The sequence below is a fragment of the Eubalaena glacialis genome, chromosome 14 (assembly GCF_028564815.1).
Source record: "Eubalaena glacialis isolate mEubGla1 chromosome 14, mEubGla1.1.hap2.+ XY, whole genome shotgun sequence".
NCBI classification, from domain to species: Eukaryota; Metazoa; Chordata; class Mammalia; order Artiodactyla; family Balaenidae; genus Eubalaena; species Eubalaena glacialis.
The window spans coordinates 8,542,602-8,559,388 of NC_083729.1; the positions used below are offsets into that span (position 1 = coordinate 8,542,602).

Genomic DNA, 16,787 nt, shown 5'->3' on the forward strand with positions numbered 1-16,787 from the left:
CTGGCCCCTTTCAATGTATCATGCTCCATACACACACACACACACACACACACACACACTCACACTCACTCACTCACTTTACTTGAGTTGTCTTGTATGGGTTCTGTTATAAGGACATTTAGAAGGAATATAAATTACATGTTGACCCTTGGCACAGGGTGCTGGGAGAGGAGATGGTGGGCTTTGAGAGAGGGAAGGGCAGCCGGCCAGGGTACAGGATGAAGGGAAGTGGACTTGGAGAACACCAGGTTGTAAACGTGACTGTGCATTCGAATCTCATGGGAGTTCTGCGATATACCGATGCCTGGGTCCTGGCCCCGGAGACTGCGGTTACTTGATGTGAATGCTGGTCTGGGCATCGATAGTTTAACAGTTCCCCAGGTGATTCTAATATGTGAGAAGTTTTCGTGGTAAACACTGCTTTACCGTGTTAGGGGTGGGTGAGAATGTCCAATTCAGAATGATTTCACTTATTCTAAGAACAAGAGATGATGAGAGCGATGACTTGAAGTCCTTGAGTACAGAGTGACTTTCCTCAACCAACCCCAGGTTCTAGGTCAACAATTAAAGAAGTTGTGTTTAGTTAAGCTCCAGGCAACGAGCAGATGCCAATGTGGATGGCTATTGGTGAGTTTAAATGCTGCATATTTACAGATATGATAATTTGTTGGCAAATCCAGTCCCTTCTGCTTTCTTAATTGTTTGTTTAGAGACGACAAAGGATTATATCAGTTAGCATCTTAATTGGGTGCAAAGGTCTATCAGCTGAAAATTCTAGTAGCTGAGCAATGACCTTGGGGTTGGCCCTGAGCCCACGTGCTATAACGGGTTGCCTAGTGTCTTCTTGCAGGAACCTGATTTTATTCTGTAGCCAGCTTCCCTCACTGAGGTCAGAGGCTGGACCACTATGTTTAGCTTTGGGGGTCCAGCTTTCTGGTGGGGCTCCACCTTCATGATTTCATCTACAAGCCTAATTCCCTCCCCATCCCAAATGCCATCACACTGGGAGTTAGGGCTTCAACATATAAATTTGGGGGGATATAAACATTTAGTCCGTAGCAGATGCATTTCTCAGTTGAATTCCAAATATGTTTTCTTCTCAGGTAGATTCATCTAGTATGGCCTTGCCAATGATTAAAATACCAGTCACCAGTCACTGTCGCAAGTTCCCTACGTGGCCTCATTCCTGCCACCTCATCTCTCCTCTTCCCTTCACCTCCCAACCTTCTCCATAATCCAGCAGGACCCTGCTCTGCTGTGCTTTATATCTGTTCTCATTGGCAAATGCTTGTGCCAGACCAAACAGAGTGACTATCAGTCCTGGGTCTGGCAAAGGAGAGACACTTGTTCACTACAAGGCTGGGGTAAAAACAGGGAGGGAGGAAAGCTATAAAGTGGAACTCAGCATGGCCACAGGGCGGCACTCAACACATGAGTACTGAATGAAGGCGGGAAGACAGTCGGGGCTGGGGGTTGCGGGGCTGGTGACTGCTCTCCATGCCAGGCAGTGTGGCCCGCCGGCCACTGGGGGACCTGCATCTCCCTCTGCCCTGAGGCTGGGGGCTCTCCTTGCTTCCCCGCTGCACTGTGTGCCTGAGCCCCATGAGTCTTGGACTCTGCCCGGCGCGTGGCCCAGGGGAGGGCTCACCGTGCTGTCTGATTAATGTATCTGTTAGGGTGAATTAGGGTGGTGTGGCCTTCAAGCTGTGGCCAATTGTCAGCCGCTCCCCTTAATCTCCCTGCGACTTCTTTTGCCCTCTTGGATGCCTCAGCCCTCATCTATGATCCTCCCCCTAATTTGGGGGTGGGCCCTCTGTGCTTTAGTTCCAAGCATTCGCTCCCCCTGGTGTACCCTCCCTCCTCCTCCTGTGGAACCCAGGACCTCTCATACCTGCCTCTTCCCCCAAGAAACTTGCTTTGGTTAGCCCACCCACGGGCACCCCACTGGGATGGGACCCACTCCACCTCTGGTGGATTTCCAGGCTGCTCTGTGCCCTGCCCTCCGAGGGGGCGAGGCAGCACCGGCTGGTCCCGGGTTCCCATCTGATTCTTGAGGCCCCGAGCAAGGGAGTGGAGTGCCTGTGCTGAAGTCGCCAGGCCTCCAGCCAAACCCTGGCCTTGCATCCTGCGGGAGATTCCCTCCCTCCCTAGGAGACCAAGTCAGGCACCAGAGACAAAGTATAGCCCTCTGGGGGAAATTCATTGTTCTTTCTCTGGGATCCTTTCTGCCCAGGGCATTTACAGAGCTAGCCACTGTTGTCACTGTCAGATGAGTCAATTGCACACCCACCTGCATTGTTTCACGAGACTCAGGTGAAGAGGGGTGAGCATTCACCCTCCTGTCTCCCCTCCCCCTTGCAGAGCCCTTTCAGTTGTGTAGGTAGTTAATCTGGAAAACTTCAGAATTCCCAGGATTGTTATTGTCACTGGATAGAAGGACGGAGATGTCCAGCTAGAATAGGGCGGCTTAGAGCATTCTCGTGGCTTTTCTGTGTAGAGAAAAGTTCTGCCAATCGAGGAGTTGTAATTGTTTAGCCTTACACATCATCAGCCTCCTCTAGGTGTCCCTCCTAGGAGGAAGGTCAGCAGCCTGCTGAGTCTTGAGGCTGGGCAAGCCGGGCACTCTCTGTATCACAGCTGGGCTAAGCACTGAACAAATCCTGGGAATCACCACTCCTTAATGTATAGGGCTCTAGAACTTAAAAATCTTTCACGTGAGCAAAGGCCATGTATTTCACATGATGGCCATTTCCATCCTCAAAGTGGATCTATGTGTTGAGCATCTGCCTCCCATTTTCCAGATAGTGAAACCGAGTCTGAGTCTTCTTAGGATCGAGGGTGCTTGCGTCGCTTTGCCCTGGCATCACTCCTCCCTCCTTCCTCCTCCAGAGGCTGGAGCAAGTTTACTCATCCCTGTGGTTTCCTTCTCCTCTTCCGAGTTGGGCTGAAAGCAGCAGGTCCAGGGATTGGCCCAGGGGATCACCTCAGCTGTCCTGGCTGAGTCACAGCTGGGTGACTGCTGGGTTGCAGACAGAACGGCAAGGGCCCTCCCAGGGGGACTCCAGCCAGGGCAGGATCAGCAGGGCAAGGGCTTTGGTGAATCCAGCTCAGCTTATACTGAAACGTGATCTAGTGTTTTCTCCTCATTGCTTGTTGGAAACAAATTCTCCCTGCAGAGTCTGGACTTGTTTAGATGTAGTGGAAGTAATGGGGATAGCAGGGAAACATAGCAGATGACCCTAAACTTCTACCTAGAGCCAGCCGGCTTCTTCAACGAGCACCAGAAGCCTTCCCCTTCCCGACATGTCTGGGATGGCTGGAAAAAATCTCAGTCTTGGAGTGGCCAGAACTGCACTCGTGTTTCCTTCCAAGCCCGCATCTTCCGTCTTCCCTCTGCATCTCAGTAAAGAGCACTAAGGTAGGCGAGGAAGGAGGGGCGGGCTGCCCCGGCACTTCCTGCGAGGGAGGCTCTGCCGCCTGGGGCCGGGCGGGCCCTGAAAGCAGCCGAGTGGCCCGAGTCTCGTGAGGGCCCTCGCGCCACCCCGCTCGCCCCGCCCCCGGGGGCCGGGCCGCGCAGACTGGGAGCGCGAGGCGGGCTGGGTGTTTGCATACAAAGGCGGCCAAGCGCGCGGCGCCGCAAGGTGAGTAACAGCCTCCCCGCCGCCTGCCTCCGGTGTCGAGTCTCCGTGGAGCCCCGGCCAAACCCCGGCCGCCGCCGAGGTAGGGGCCACAGCCTCTGCAGGGCCGGGCTGGGCAGGGCGGGGCGCGGCCCGGGGGCGGGGGGCGCGGTCGGGCCGCTGCCGGCCGGGGGATGCGGGACGACGTGATGCCCGGGGACCACACTCTGTCCCCGCGGCCCTTTCGGGGCAAGTGTTTCGGGGAGGGAGGCGGAGAACAGGCCCAGGGACCCGGCGGCCTCGTGAGCATCCCTCGGGCCTTCTCCCAAAGGGCTGACCTTGATCGGCGTGGCGAACTCGAGGGGTGGCCACGGGACTCCGTTCTGGCAGGACCTGTGGGTTGTACCTGGGCAGCAAGCAGCCCTTGCTTAGCGCCGGGGACTTTTATGAAACTGTTCGGGGAGGTGGGGGTGGGTTATTTAGGATACCTGCTTTGCTGTGGAGGAAACAGGCTCGGGGAGGTTGACTTAGGTGCCCAAGGTCACACAGCTGCTGGGCCCAGGCTGAGCCCGGGTTGGAATCCTGGTTCTCGGATTACATACAGTCTGGTCCCTCCTCTGCCAGCTTCTGTGCACCTTTCCTGCAGCCTGATGGGTGCTAGGCCTTCCATCAGATGCCCCTGCGAATAATTTTATTTTGGGGAAGGCGGGGAAGATGTGGGATGAAAAGTAGTGTTTTGGAAATAACTTGAAGTGCCGTGGAGCAGCGTGTATAGATAACTGGCTGATAATTTGCGTGGAGGGTAGTGGCTGGAGAACGCAGATGTCAACCCCGTTTTTGACCAACAAACAGGAACTTGACTAAAACAACTGGCCGTGTTAATTCAGAGAGTTTTTAGAGCCCAGTAGTTTCCAGGAGTGGTTTGGAGAGATGAGCTTGTCAACTGTTTTTATGGGAGGGGGCGGGTAATGGGGGGGTGATTGTGAAATTTACTGTTTGTCCCTGTTCTATATTTTGGGTCTTATGAATTAAAGTAAACAATTGCGGAATGTATAGCAACTGAGAAATAAACACACACGTACGCGTCTTCCCCCCAGAAATGGTGGAAATCTAAGAGTTTGTCTTCCGGTTCTGTATTTTGATAATGCTTCATTCACATCTGCCGACATCTGTTTTATTATCGAGTGTTTTTGTGTGTGGGTGTGTGGTTGGAGCTTTTATGCTCGTTTGTGTGGAGGGCCGTATGGTGTGGAGCCAGGCCTGGACAGAGCCCTGGACCTGAACTTAGTGGGCCTGGAGGCCTGGGCTCTCGTCTGGGTTCTGCGTTAGCTTGGCATTGGGGCCCTGCCCAGGTGCCTTCACCATCCCGGGTCTCAGTTGTCAAAAATCTCAGCACTCTGGAAAAGAATGGCTGCAGGGGACAGACCTGCTGAGTCTTGTTGCAAGGGAGAGAACTTGGGCACTCGGGTGGGGCACCGATGGATCTCCTGGTCTTGAGGGGACCTCGGAAAGGCTGGGAAGTCTGCCCTGGGAGGGGGTAGGGTGGCCAACCTGGCCAGAAGGAAGTCTGTAAGCCTGCCCACCACCCAGTCAGCTGTGTTCAGGGCCCTGGACCAGAGGGCGGGGGTGGAGGGCAGGAGATGGAGAGAGATTTCAAAAGAAGGAAGTCTGTAAGCCTGCCCACCACCCAGTCAGCTGTGTTCAGGGCCCTGGACCAGAGGGCGGGGGTGGAGGGCAGGAGATGGAGAGAGATTTCAAAAGAAGGGCCTGAAGCCTATGGGGCACACAGGCTGGTGCAAAGAACTTGGCTTTGTAGTTTTGGCCACTTACCCACTTGTAACTTGGGCCAAAGACACATTCTCTTGAGTGTCTCTCGAGTGTTTCTTCTCCTAGGAAATGAAGGGAGAATCACACCCATTTGCAAGTTATGGTAAAAGTTCATTGAGATATACAAGAGCCCCTGGGAAAGAATGCGGGGTCCCTGTGGTCATTGTTACTTTAAGAGAGGAACACAGGGTGCCAGTGAGGAGGGCTAATTGTAGAGTTGGGACAATCCTGCCTGACACTGGCCTCTGGGCTGTAAATCAGCGCTGTGGGACCCCCTCTCACACTGTGAGTGGGCCTCCCCTGGGTCCTTTCTCTTCTGGGTTCAAGGTCTAAAAGGTACCTAAATGTGATGAATTGATTTAGGCAGGGGTGCCGATGGGGATGGGTGAGGCTGCAGGCAGCTCATTCCAGGGAAGGCCTGTTGGCGGGGATGGCTTTTGGAGCATTTTGAAAAAGACCTGGAAGACGGTGGTCCAGTTAGGACACTGAGGCTGGTGGTTTGACCTGTTTGCACTTCAGCTTCCTCAGTGTGACCGAGCCATGAGAACTGGGAGCTGTTGAGGTGACAAGGAACACGCGAGGCCGTGATGCACGGTCAGTGTTGGGGCGAGTGCCCTGGGGGTGGGGGGCGGGCCAAGTCCCACTTCTTAGGTTTCACTGAACCCTGGCGGGGTTTATTACGCCCTAAGCCCACTCACTCAGAATCGGAGTGGGATTTGTGAAAAAAAGCCGAGCAAAGCCCGAGCAAGCCCATCAGCGGGAGCTTTCTAATCTGTGAGCAGAGGGTCTAGAGAGAGCAGGGGCCTGACACCTGCTTTCATTCCTGGCAGCAGGTCCAGCTGGGGGAATGCAATGTGCCGGGCTCAGGAGACCCTCCTGACAGTAGGGGGGGCTGTCAGGGAGACTGTGACCTGCCCCCCTGTCCTGTGTCCTCCACACTTCCCTGTGTGCCCCTTCTCCTTCCTCTTCCCATGTCTCCCCCCGACCCCGCCCCACCTTTTATTTAAACAGTAAGAAGTGAATACTGGCGCAGGCCAGTATTCTTCACAGCGCAGCCTGTCACCCTCTGGTCCTAAAATCAGTTTAGTAGACCCATGGGCATTTTAGAAAAGGTGAAATAGAATAGCAAAGAAAATCCCAGACCCGGACATACTAATCTGAGGTTAGGTATTGTTTTGTGAAACTTGTTTAGCTGAGATGCGTGTGCGTGTATGTGTGTGTGTGCACGCGTGCCCCCGCGTGCGAGCTCTGGTGGAGGGAAGGGGGGTGTGTGAGACCGAGTGCCTGGTGTGCGGGGAGGGGCCTGTGTGTGTCAGATGTTGGCCCCCGGCAGTCACCGCCTGCTGGGAGGTGGCCCAGGGCGGTTCTTCCGCATCCGCTGTGCAGCTGGAGGGCGGGTGGGAGCGAAGGGACAGGGCTCCGCCTGGAGAGGATGCTTTTCCGCGCCGGTGATGGAAACCACATCTCTCAACACACCGAGCAGGTTTGGGATTCTTGCGACAACGGTTTTTCCTGGTGCTGGACGCTGGGCTTTCGAGTAAAGAGCTACAGGTTGTTAGAGCAGAGTCATGGCTCTGCCTCGACTGCCTGTTTACTCCTAAGGCCGACTGCAGACCCTGCATTCGAGACACCCTGCGTGCGCAGTGCTCCTGGGACACGATCAGCACGCTTCCACCATGTGCCCTGTTCCCGGAAGGCCCGTTATCTCCTTGGACACATGTCTTCTCTCTTTTGGGTGAAATCTTCCTCTGCATTCACTGGTCTCTCTAGGCATCCACCTTTGGTTTACAGAAGATAGAAGCAGCGAGGGTCCTGGGTTAACGGGGCACCCACAAGGCAGCTCCCCGCTTTGGCCAGAGAATTTCCTGCCGGTGAACTCTGCATCACCCCAGCCTGTGGCCCAGTCTTCGGGTTGCCTTTGGGCTCAGATTTTTGGATAAAATGGAAATGTATTCCCAGCCTATTGGAATCTAACCATACCCTTCTGATATTTCTGTATTAATTTCAACCAGTAGTATTCTTCGGCCCTGTCTTTTCGGGAGGGTGCGACCTAAATAGCTGAGTATGCAAAGCGCTGTCAGGCTGCAGCCTTAACTCACAGTCCGGCCTTTGGCGCCGTTGGTGACCAGAGGGTTAGCACCTGGCTTTCGTTTGGCCGTGCACTTGGAAAAGAACTCCACGTACACCCATCCTATGAGGTGGGTGCTGTTAGGGTCGTCCGTTTTATAGATATGAGACTGAGCGGCCGAGGGGTCGGTCAGTCGTTCATGGTCACGGCTTAGCAGGTGGTGGAGCTGGGAGGTGAAGGCCAGCTGTCTGCCTCCGGGGCTCAAGCTCTTACCCCTGAGCTGTAGGCAGCACTCTTGAGCATCCAGGTGATATTTGGGTGGAGGGAGCAGGGGTCGTGCAGAAGTCGCAGAAGCAGGGCTTTCTTTTTGGCCAAGACACAGACCTGGACAGGGGGCCCTTGCGGGGGTGCAAAGAGAGGCTGCAAGCCCTGTGCTCCATTCGTGAGTTACAGGGTCAAGAGCTGGGGGATCGGGGTCTAAACCTGGGCCTGTTTTTCCAGCACATTGGCCACCGGGGTAGTTCAGCCGCCTCCACCCTCCACCCCCCCCAGGCCTTTTGTGCTCCTTGGCAGGGACCTGAGAACACTGAGCACACGGGATTGTGAGATTGGAGCGTTGCACAATCCCAACGCTGGAGGAGCGGTCACCCATCTGACCTTTCCAACCAAAGCAGGACCTCCCCGCATCGCCCCCTCCTGTCCAGCAGTTTCAGTGCTGGGGAGACCCTGACACCGAGCAGACCAGAGTTTGCCATCCCTCCCCCAGTTCTCTGAGGTCATTAAAAATTAACGTTAAAGCAGTACATGCGCATGTAGAAAACAAAACCCAGGAACCAACGCGGTGGAAATATTCGTGATGAAAAGTGAAGGTCTCCTCCCCTTCCCCAGGCCTGTTCCCTAGGGTGAGCCTGTGAACCTTGTTTGGTATGTACATCAGTCCATAATTTTTTTGTGCATATGAGAATATGTGTAAATGTAATTCTTAAAAATGGGTTCATATTATAAATATTTTTGTACTTTTTTCACACAGTATATATACCTTTTCATGTTAGTATTTGGAGAACTACCTCTCTGTCTCTTTTTTTTAACAGCCTCATAATATTCAATTATATGGTGTGGGTGGTCCCTAATTTACTGAACTGAAGTCCTGTAGATATTTGTTTCTAATTTTCCTTATTATAATCAGTGCTCTGATTACTGTTTTGTACATAGCAGAAGAATTGCTGGAGTTGGCTGGTGTGTGCAAAAAATGACAGCTGTTGCCACAGTGCTTCCCCTGTTTATTACCCCACTGGCAGGGAGTGGTGAGTGTTTGTTTTTTTCCTGTTCTCACCAGCCCCTCAGGTTTTTACAAAATGCTTTGATTTTGGACCACCTGAAAGGCCTCCTTTGATTTGCATATCTTAAATTATGAATAGGATTGAGTATCTTCTCATACTTCATTGACCAAATGGACTTCTTTCTCTGTGAACTCTCTCTTTTGCTCATTTTTCTATTGGGTTGGTCTGAGGCCATCTTAAATTGACATTAATATTTTAGAGGTGGATGGTATTAGCAAAACCACAGGGTTACGAGAGCTGTGGCTGGGGTATTGAATTTTGGCAGAAGTTCCAAGAAAGCAGTGTTTCTTGGCAATCTGTGAACCCTGGAGAAGGAGTCTGCCAATTTTGGATGAAATGCTGATTTTTCTGATGTAACAATGAGGTGAGAAGTCATGAGACCTCCATTACCTCATGTTGACAAGTGTTCGCAGCGCTGCCCTCTGGACCCGTACGAGACTGGGGTAGCTGGCGCGTTTGTGCATCTGCTGTGTGCCCGGAGTGTGGGGGCTCCTCCCGTGTGGGCGGCCTTCAAGGAGGAGAAAACCTCCTGGGCCTTCCCTCTGTCTTTGCTGAGTGTCTGGAGTTATTCTGGACGCCCACTTTCCTGACTGACTTCCGCAGAGTGACAGCCCCCTGCATCCTGGACACACTCACGCCCCACGCCTCCTGCCGTACCCTGAGTCCTGCAGGATGGCCTGGAGCTGGCTCGCCCTTCCTCTGGGCCTGGAGCTGAGCTGTGACGGGCAGGACGCGCTTAATTCAGAGAGGGCTTTGGCGCGGGGACCCCAGGGCGGGCAGGTTTTGCTGCTTCATCACTTTTGTCAGGAAGTATTGATATTAGTCTGATCTGCAAGCTTTTCAAAAGCATCGCAAGTTTTTCTGGTGAATTTTTCTTACTTTGGACCAGAGTGTCTCCTGAAGAACACTGGCCTGCCAATAAAGTCCCTGCATCCCCAGGGGTACTGACGGACACAGAAGTTTGCTCTCTTGCGTACGATGTTTCTCGTAGCGCTCCGTTCAAGATGGTCGGACTAACACCAGGGGCAGCTGCTGCCAGACTCATCTGGTCCAGACTGGCCAGGGGGAAGAGACTTGCCCCAGCGTGTGCTGTCAGCGCGGCAGGGGTGGCGTGAAGCCCAGGCACCTGGACTTCCAGTCTGGCGTTGTTTACCCTGCATCACGCTGCACCTAAGTCATACTTCCTCGTTGGTCTTTTGTATATAATTTATCACACTTGCCAACTGATAAATATCAATGCACAGTGCTCTGAAGAAAGACTTCCTCTTTGCCGTTACTATAAATAGCAAGAAGAAGATACGCTGTTTATAAACTAATTTCATTTCCATGTAAGTCTTATTAGTCAAAATATCATTTTTGGAATTTCTTAGAAATTGTCTTTTTTTAATGCTTTGTATGAAAACCAGCGTTTGCCTCGTGACCTCCCAGGTGAATGTGATCTTGGCCAGTTCTGAAGCAGCACGATGTTTATATTGTTACTCAGAGCTGGTCAGACCTCACATTTGGACCCCAGACGTGGAGACAGAGTCTGGAATGTGCTCAGCGGAGATCAGCCAGGGGTGATGGGTGGAGGCCCCCCACCCATCCCTGTGAGGCCCGGCTAGAGTGCTAGGGCACAAGGGGCAGTCACATAGCCGTCCTCAGATGAAGAGAGAGACGTCCCGGGGCTTCGGGGAGCTGCGGGGAGAACCCCAGGGAGGCAGCTTCTGTCGTGTCCTTGAGGAAGAATGGTCCTAGCTAATAAAAGCCAAATGGCTTAAATACGCCCAGTGGCAGATGCTCAGTCTCCCAGAGCAAATTCTTCAGCGTCCAGAAAGGTTATAGATGGACGTCCACGTTCAGTTGTTCAATAACTGAGCCAGCTAAGATGTAAGACTTTCAGCTTCTCAGGACAGGAATTAGCCTTGGCTGGTGCCAAGCCCACTGCCGGGCACAGGTGAGCGTTTGTGTCATCTGCTGGGTGCAGGGGGAGTGGACGTGTGTGGGAAGGGGTGGGATTGGCTAGTTACTCACCAGTCCTCAGAGGTGACTTTCAGACGCTTGAGGTAGACCTGGATAAAAAGGAGGAGGAGAAGAAGGTTTTATCCATGGGTATTTAATTTAGATTTTAATGGTAAAATCTCTTTGCCCATTTTCTTCGTTAACTCAAAAGTAATGAGACCCTTTCCAGAGCTGCCAGGTCCCTGGGGCATGGCCCTGACTATTAGCTGGTGGCAGGGCTCAGCCGAGCCTGTGCGCCTGCCCCGAACACCTTCTGCTTACCTGCGTGTGCCACCTGGAGATGTCAGAGGATGAGGCTGGTCTGCCGCTCCTGGACCAACCGGCAAGCACAGACATACCCCTGGAGCAAGCAGACCAATTTCCAAGCCAGCAGATAAAACTCTTAAAATGTACCGTGGTGGATAACTTTGCCTTCACCGTTGGAGAAGCGAATATATTTTTAAATGCTGTGCGTTATATTTACCTTTCCGCAGGTATAACTTAAAGTCTGCGTGCGCTGCCCCCTATGTAGGTCGGACCATCAAGTCATACGGGAGGTTGGCAGGATTGTCATAGTGTTGGATATAGACTGAACCTGGGTTTGGATAGTACTTCCACCCCTTACCCTGCCCAGGTTATATATAGACTCTCTGCAAACTGGGAAAATTATATCCCTTGCATCATTATGATAACTAAGCAAACAATTTAAACTCCTGATTATTATCCCATCTGGACAGTGTACCAGCCTTAATGGTATGTGAAAACGGACAGCAGGTTTAAAGGTTTGTGTCACGCTGGTTTGCTGCGTTATTGTCTTCACCTAGCGTTGCCAGTAAATATCCACTCAGTGGACGTTGAGAAGTCCCTCGGAGGCGCTCCTTTGAGCAGAGCAGCTGGCGGGCCGGCACGCTGGCCCCGGAGAGCAGTAGCTGGTTGGGTTTCTGTGGGGGTAATCCTGCTGCTGATCACAGGAACACAAAGTCAGAGGCCTCGCCCTGCGTGATGTTGGGTTGCTTTTCCAATCAGGACACTCCCTGCATGTGTCTTAAACCCAGATTCCGCAGGAGTCCCTTAGGCATCTGCTGTGAGGGGAGAGGTGACAGCACACGGCTGCGTGCACAGGGGGTGGATTCCTGGCAGGCTCGCTCCAGGAAGCCATGAGTCATCCTGAGGACAGAAGTGCCAAAGATGTCTTCAGATCCCAAACTGAATGAAGGAGGCTGTCTGACCTTTTAGGCCTTGAGGACTGTGGGGGAAGCTTTTGGATTGACCTTCTGCAGCCCCGAGGAGGGGGTAGCTGAGGGAGGTGTGAACGCTTGTGAAAATGTCACACCCAGAGCCCATGACTGAGTCCGACTTATCGAGTCATTTGCTCAGGGAAGAAATGGCAGACGTTTGGCCTGTGCTTTCCAAGGGCAAAGACCTTTTCAAAGTCACTGTCTTGTACCTCGCTCTTGGTGACAGCAGCGAGGCCTCATCAGAGAGGCCGTGTGAAGACCTGGCCGCCGTGCACACAGCTCACAAGTGCCGGAGGAAGGCGAGCACATCCAGGCCTTTGGAGCCCCATTGACTAAACACACATGCGCACCTGAAAGCGGGGAGCTATGTTTGTCTGTGACCTTACTGAGGACTACAGCCTGGGTGCTCCAGAGAGGCAAGGGGGGAGCCAGGGGATAGAGGAATTTTTTGCTGAAAACAAAAAATGTAGTTGAGCAGCGAAAGACTACTGCTAATGACAAAACCCCAGACATGTCAAGTTAAAGATTTGAGGGCTTGTCTATGAACGGGAAGATGCAAGAGTCTGGGCTCATTGAAATGAATTCTCTGAAATATATTTTAATTGTCTAGAGCCGGTATCCTGTTTTTCTCCATCCTGAGTTCCCTTCAGGGTGCACCGTTGGGGTGGCTGCAGTGGCGGTGGGTGGCTTGATGGTGGGGCGACATTCACTGTTTACCAGAATGGCAGGCAACGCTATTTGTTTACTGAAATGGCAGGCAGCATTTTTTTTTTTTTTGGTCCACACCCCCAATTTTATGCAGTTTCTATTTTTCATACTTATCCTTTATCTTTCATGGCCTGTTTGTTGTCAAGAAACGTGTTATGAGCTTGTTACCTAAACTGCGTTTGTAGTGAATTTAGTTGGGGGCATTGTCTCCATGAGTTTCATGTTCCTGGGAGAGAACAATTCCCGTTTTCTTAATTTCTTCTAATTTTTGAATTTTAGCGCTGTTCTCCTCATACCCAGACTTGCTAAGCTACTTTGAGGTGGTGTGTGCACGTCTGGAATTTTTTATGATGGGACAAAAAAAAATTCCCAAACAAATCCCTCCCCCCTACATCCCTGCTCTCCCCCTCCCCCCACCAAAAAACAAAAAAACAAACAAAAAAAACCCCAACAACCCTAAAACAAAAAAACAACTCCAAACCCCTGGTTTCTTGCTTGGGATGAAAACTTGCTTTTATGATGTTGTTATGACCAGGTCATAGAATCATCAACTTAGAGCCCCATTCTTGAATTTCCTTTACGGCCTCTTTGTTGGATCGTGGTTGAGATTCTTTGAATACTCCCATTGATGCTGAGCTCACTCCCTGTAATGAGTCAGTTCTCTTAGAAGCTTGGTCTCATAGATTGTGCTTTCCACCCTGGCTCTGGGATGGCCTCTCTCTGATTCCGACTTTAATTACAATCTCTGATCACCTGGGTAGCACTGGATACCCTGTAAACGTGTGCCGAACGTTACCGACTTTTAAAACTAGACGACTGCCATCTGTTTTGCTAAAGCCACACGACTGGTTTTTCTCTGACTGGGCCTCACCCGTTTATACCAGTTCTGTCCAGCAAGAAGGGGAGGCAACGCTACGCACAGCAGGACAGGGAGTTCCAGGGGTTCAACCTGGGCCCCCGTCCTCACTGCCGCTTACCAGCTGTGCTGCCCTGAACACCACGCATGCCCGGCGCCCCAGTTCCTTGTCGGAAATGGGATAATGATGTCGGTCCTGAGTACTCACCTATTATGCAAAGGAGTTTCATAGATTTGCATCAGATGAGCTGCCCTGGGCAAAGGAGTTTCGTGTGTCGTGAAGTGCTGAACAAATGTCGTGTGGAGGCTTGCGTGGCCTTTCACCTGGGATTCAGGAAAAGGTGATTATTAGTGATGAGTGGCCTGCTGAGGATTTGCAGCACCCACGGGGTGGGCGTTGGGTCTGATGGCTTTGGAGTATTCCTTGTTCTCCAGAGTCGGTAGGCACCCGTCGTGGTTTTCCAAGCCCATTTAAATCTTTCTCCAAACCATCATTTTATCTTCTTGCCTCCACTTATTATCCCTGGAGTTCCTGGTTGTTGCGTCAGGTAAGAAGCATGTGTGTCCAGACTGCACCTGCAGCTCCCCGGAGAGCCTCACGGAAACAAGGATCGGTCTGGGGGCGGGGGGGCTGGGGTGACCGACAAAAAGTTAACATCATACGGCAGTAGAATTTGTTTTCTCAGAGAGCCTGAAATTCTGTTTCATTCTGAATGTCCTTTCAAAGATGATCCACAGGTTAGCCTTTGCTGAAATTCTAGTAGAGTTAGGGAATTTGTTTTCAGTAGTTCTCTTTCATTAGCTTCTGGTACGTTTCCTCATTTCTCTTTATGTGATGACCTGTCTCCTCGTTCCTCATTAAAGCACTAGAATATTGTGCCTACCCGTGTCGCCATGTCTGCCCCGGGGGCCCCCTCTGTGACATAGCTCCGCATCCCCCTACCTGCCACCGCTCCAGTCCTGTTCTGCCACGATGGTCACCAGGGATAAATAGGCTTCGCCTGCACTCTGGTCCGTCACTCTGGGACGTGCGTTTGTTTCAAAGTGATAAGAGTAGGACCGAGGCAGCTTTGATTGTGCATCCTCTGTTTCCATCGAACCAATGCAAAAGCGTTCCCAACCAATGAATCATTTTCACTTTTTGGAAGACAGTCACCATATAGATTTAATTCAATCACGTCATTCCACACGTACCTAGCTTAATAGACAAATACAAGAGATTAGGCTCCTGGCAAATGCTGATGAATGTAGTCAAAGGCAGCCTGGGAAGTTAAAGGAAACGTGGTCGTGTGTGGCCGCAACATTTCCTGGGTCCCTGGCCCCCTCCCTGTCCTCAAGGAGGGCAGACAGCTTGGTGGATGGGGTCTCTCCAGCCACTTGACAAATGACAGCCTGCATTTATCAAGCAACTGCCCAGGATGGGAGGGGGTGGTGTTAACTGAACAGGAGGGCCAGTGGAAGGTTCAGTTCGCAAAACAATGAGTGATTTTGGGCGTGTAGATGAACAAGGTATCCTGACATGCAGATGAGGACGTGGAGGACGCGAAGGGAAATACAGGTTAAGGGGTGATTGTAGAACTCTTGCGGAACTTAAAGAGATGAAGGTAGAAGGAAATGATGAAGGTGAGAAAGGCTTAACAAAAGTGGTGATTCTGAGAGTTGTGTTTATTGAGACAGTTTTGCACTCTTTGACCTTTGCTAAGGTGAGGTTTCTCAGCCCCGAGTCGAGACCCACCAGCCTTCTTGGAGAGGAGTAGCTCCGACTTGGATGTTGCCTATCGTAGCACCACTGTGTCACGGCCAGGAAACACAGCCACAGTACGAAAATGGAGACACTGTTATTTCCTAGATAACATGCCTTCGATAATAGTCTCCTTGACAGAACCGGGAAGGGAATTAAAATCACTTTTATCCACTTGCATAATAAATGAGCGGGAATGATTCCTGAATTGACGATTAAAGGGGTTGGCCTAAAATAATTCAAAGCCCCGTATTTAGGTTCTTTTTTTTTTTTTTAATTAATTAATTTATTATTGGCTGCGTTGGGTCTTTGTTGCTGTGCGTGGGCTTTCTCTAGTTACGGCGAATGGGGGCTGCTCTTCGTTGCGGTGCGTGGGCTTCTCATTGTGGTGGCTTCTCTTGTTGCGGAGCACGGGCTCTAGGTGTGCGGGCTTCAGTAGTTGTGGCTCGCAGGCTCTAGAGCACAGGCTCAGTAGTTGTGGCGCACGGGCTCAGTAGTTGTGGCTCGGGGGTCTAGAGAGCAGGCTCAGTAGTTGTGGCACATGGGCTTAGTTGCTCCGCGGCATGTGGGATCTTCCTGGACCAGAGCTCGAACCTGTGTCCCCTGCATTGGCAGGTGGATTCTTAACCACTGCACCACCAGGGAAGTCCCTAGTTTTAATAATTGATGCTCTTCAAGCTGAAGACGCTGTTGATTATGAATGTTGTAGCTAGAATCCCCAGTGGGGATACGCTTTTGGATTTTTGTGTTCCGTGGTGTATTATCTATTTGGGTCTAATACCACTACTGCAGTGGTTTCTAACTTAGGGAAGAGTATCCGGAAAGACACTGTTCCAATGGCATGGAAAAATCTTAGAAAGTTAGTAGTATTGCAGGAGGTCAATCTGGAAGATGTCATGTTGAGAAAAATATATTTACCTGTTTCCTAACCTCAGAGTTAAGCACAGCTTAGAGAGCCCCAGTTTGGCCAGAGGGTTTTTTTGGAGTTTTGGCTCAGCTTTGCTAGAAAAACTTTTTTTTTTTTTTTTAAATTAATAGCTACTGTATTTATTTATTTATTTATTTATTTAGGGCTGTGTTGGGTCTTCGTTTCGTGCGAGGGCTTTCTCTAGTTGCGGCAAGCGGGGGCCACTCTTCATCGTGGTGCGGGGGCCACTCTGCATCGTGGTGCGCGGGCCTCTCACTATCGCGGCCCCTCCCGTTGCGGGGCACAGGCTCCAGAGGCACAGGCTCAGCAGTTGTGGCTCACGTGCCCAGTTGCTCCGCGGCATGTGGGATCTTCCCAGACCAGGGCTTGAACCCGTGTCCCCTGCATTAGCAGGCAGATTCTCAACCACTGCGCCACCAGGGAAGCCCGTAGAAAAACTTTTGAACGAGGGTTGTGGAATCCCGTTTCACATGGTCAGTGAAGC

The 16,787-nt window shown here is 51.6% G+C and overlaps 1 protein-coding gene across 3 annotated transcripts in view; it reads left to right on the top strand.

The window, feature by feature from the left end:
* Positions 1–3,651: 3,651 nt before the first annotated feature.
* The window catches only part of LPIN1 (lipin 1), a 70,024-nt gene continuing 56,888 nt past the window's right edge, over positions 3,652–16,787 (top strand). For all 3 annotated transcript variants that reach the window (XM_061168825.1, XM_061168824.1, XM_061168826.1), the window contains exon 1: positions 3,652–3,720. The gene's annotated coding sequence lies outside the window, so the exon portion shown is untranslated. The remainder of the gene's footprint in view (positions 3,721–16,787) is intronic.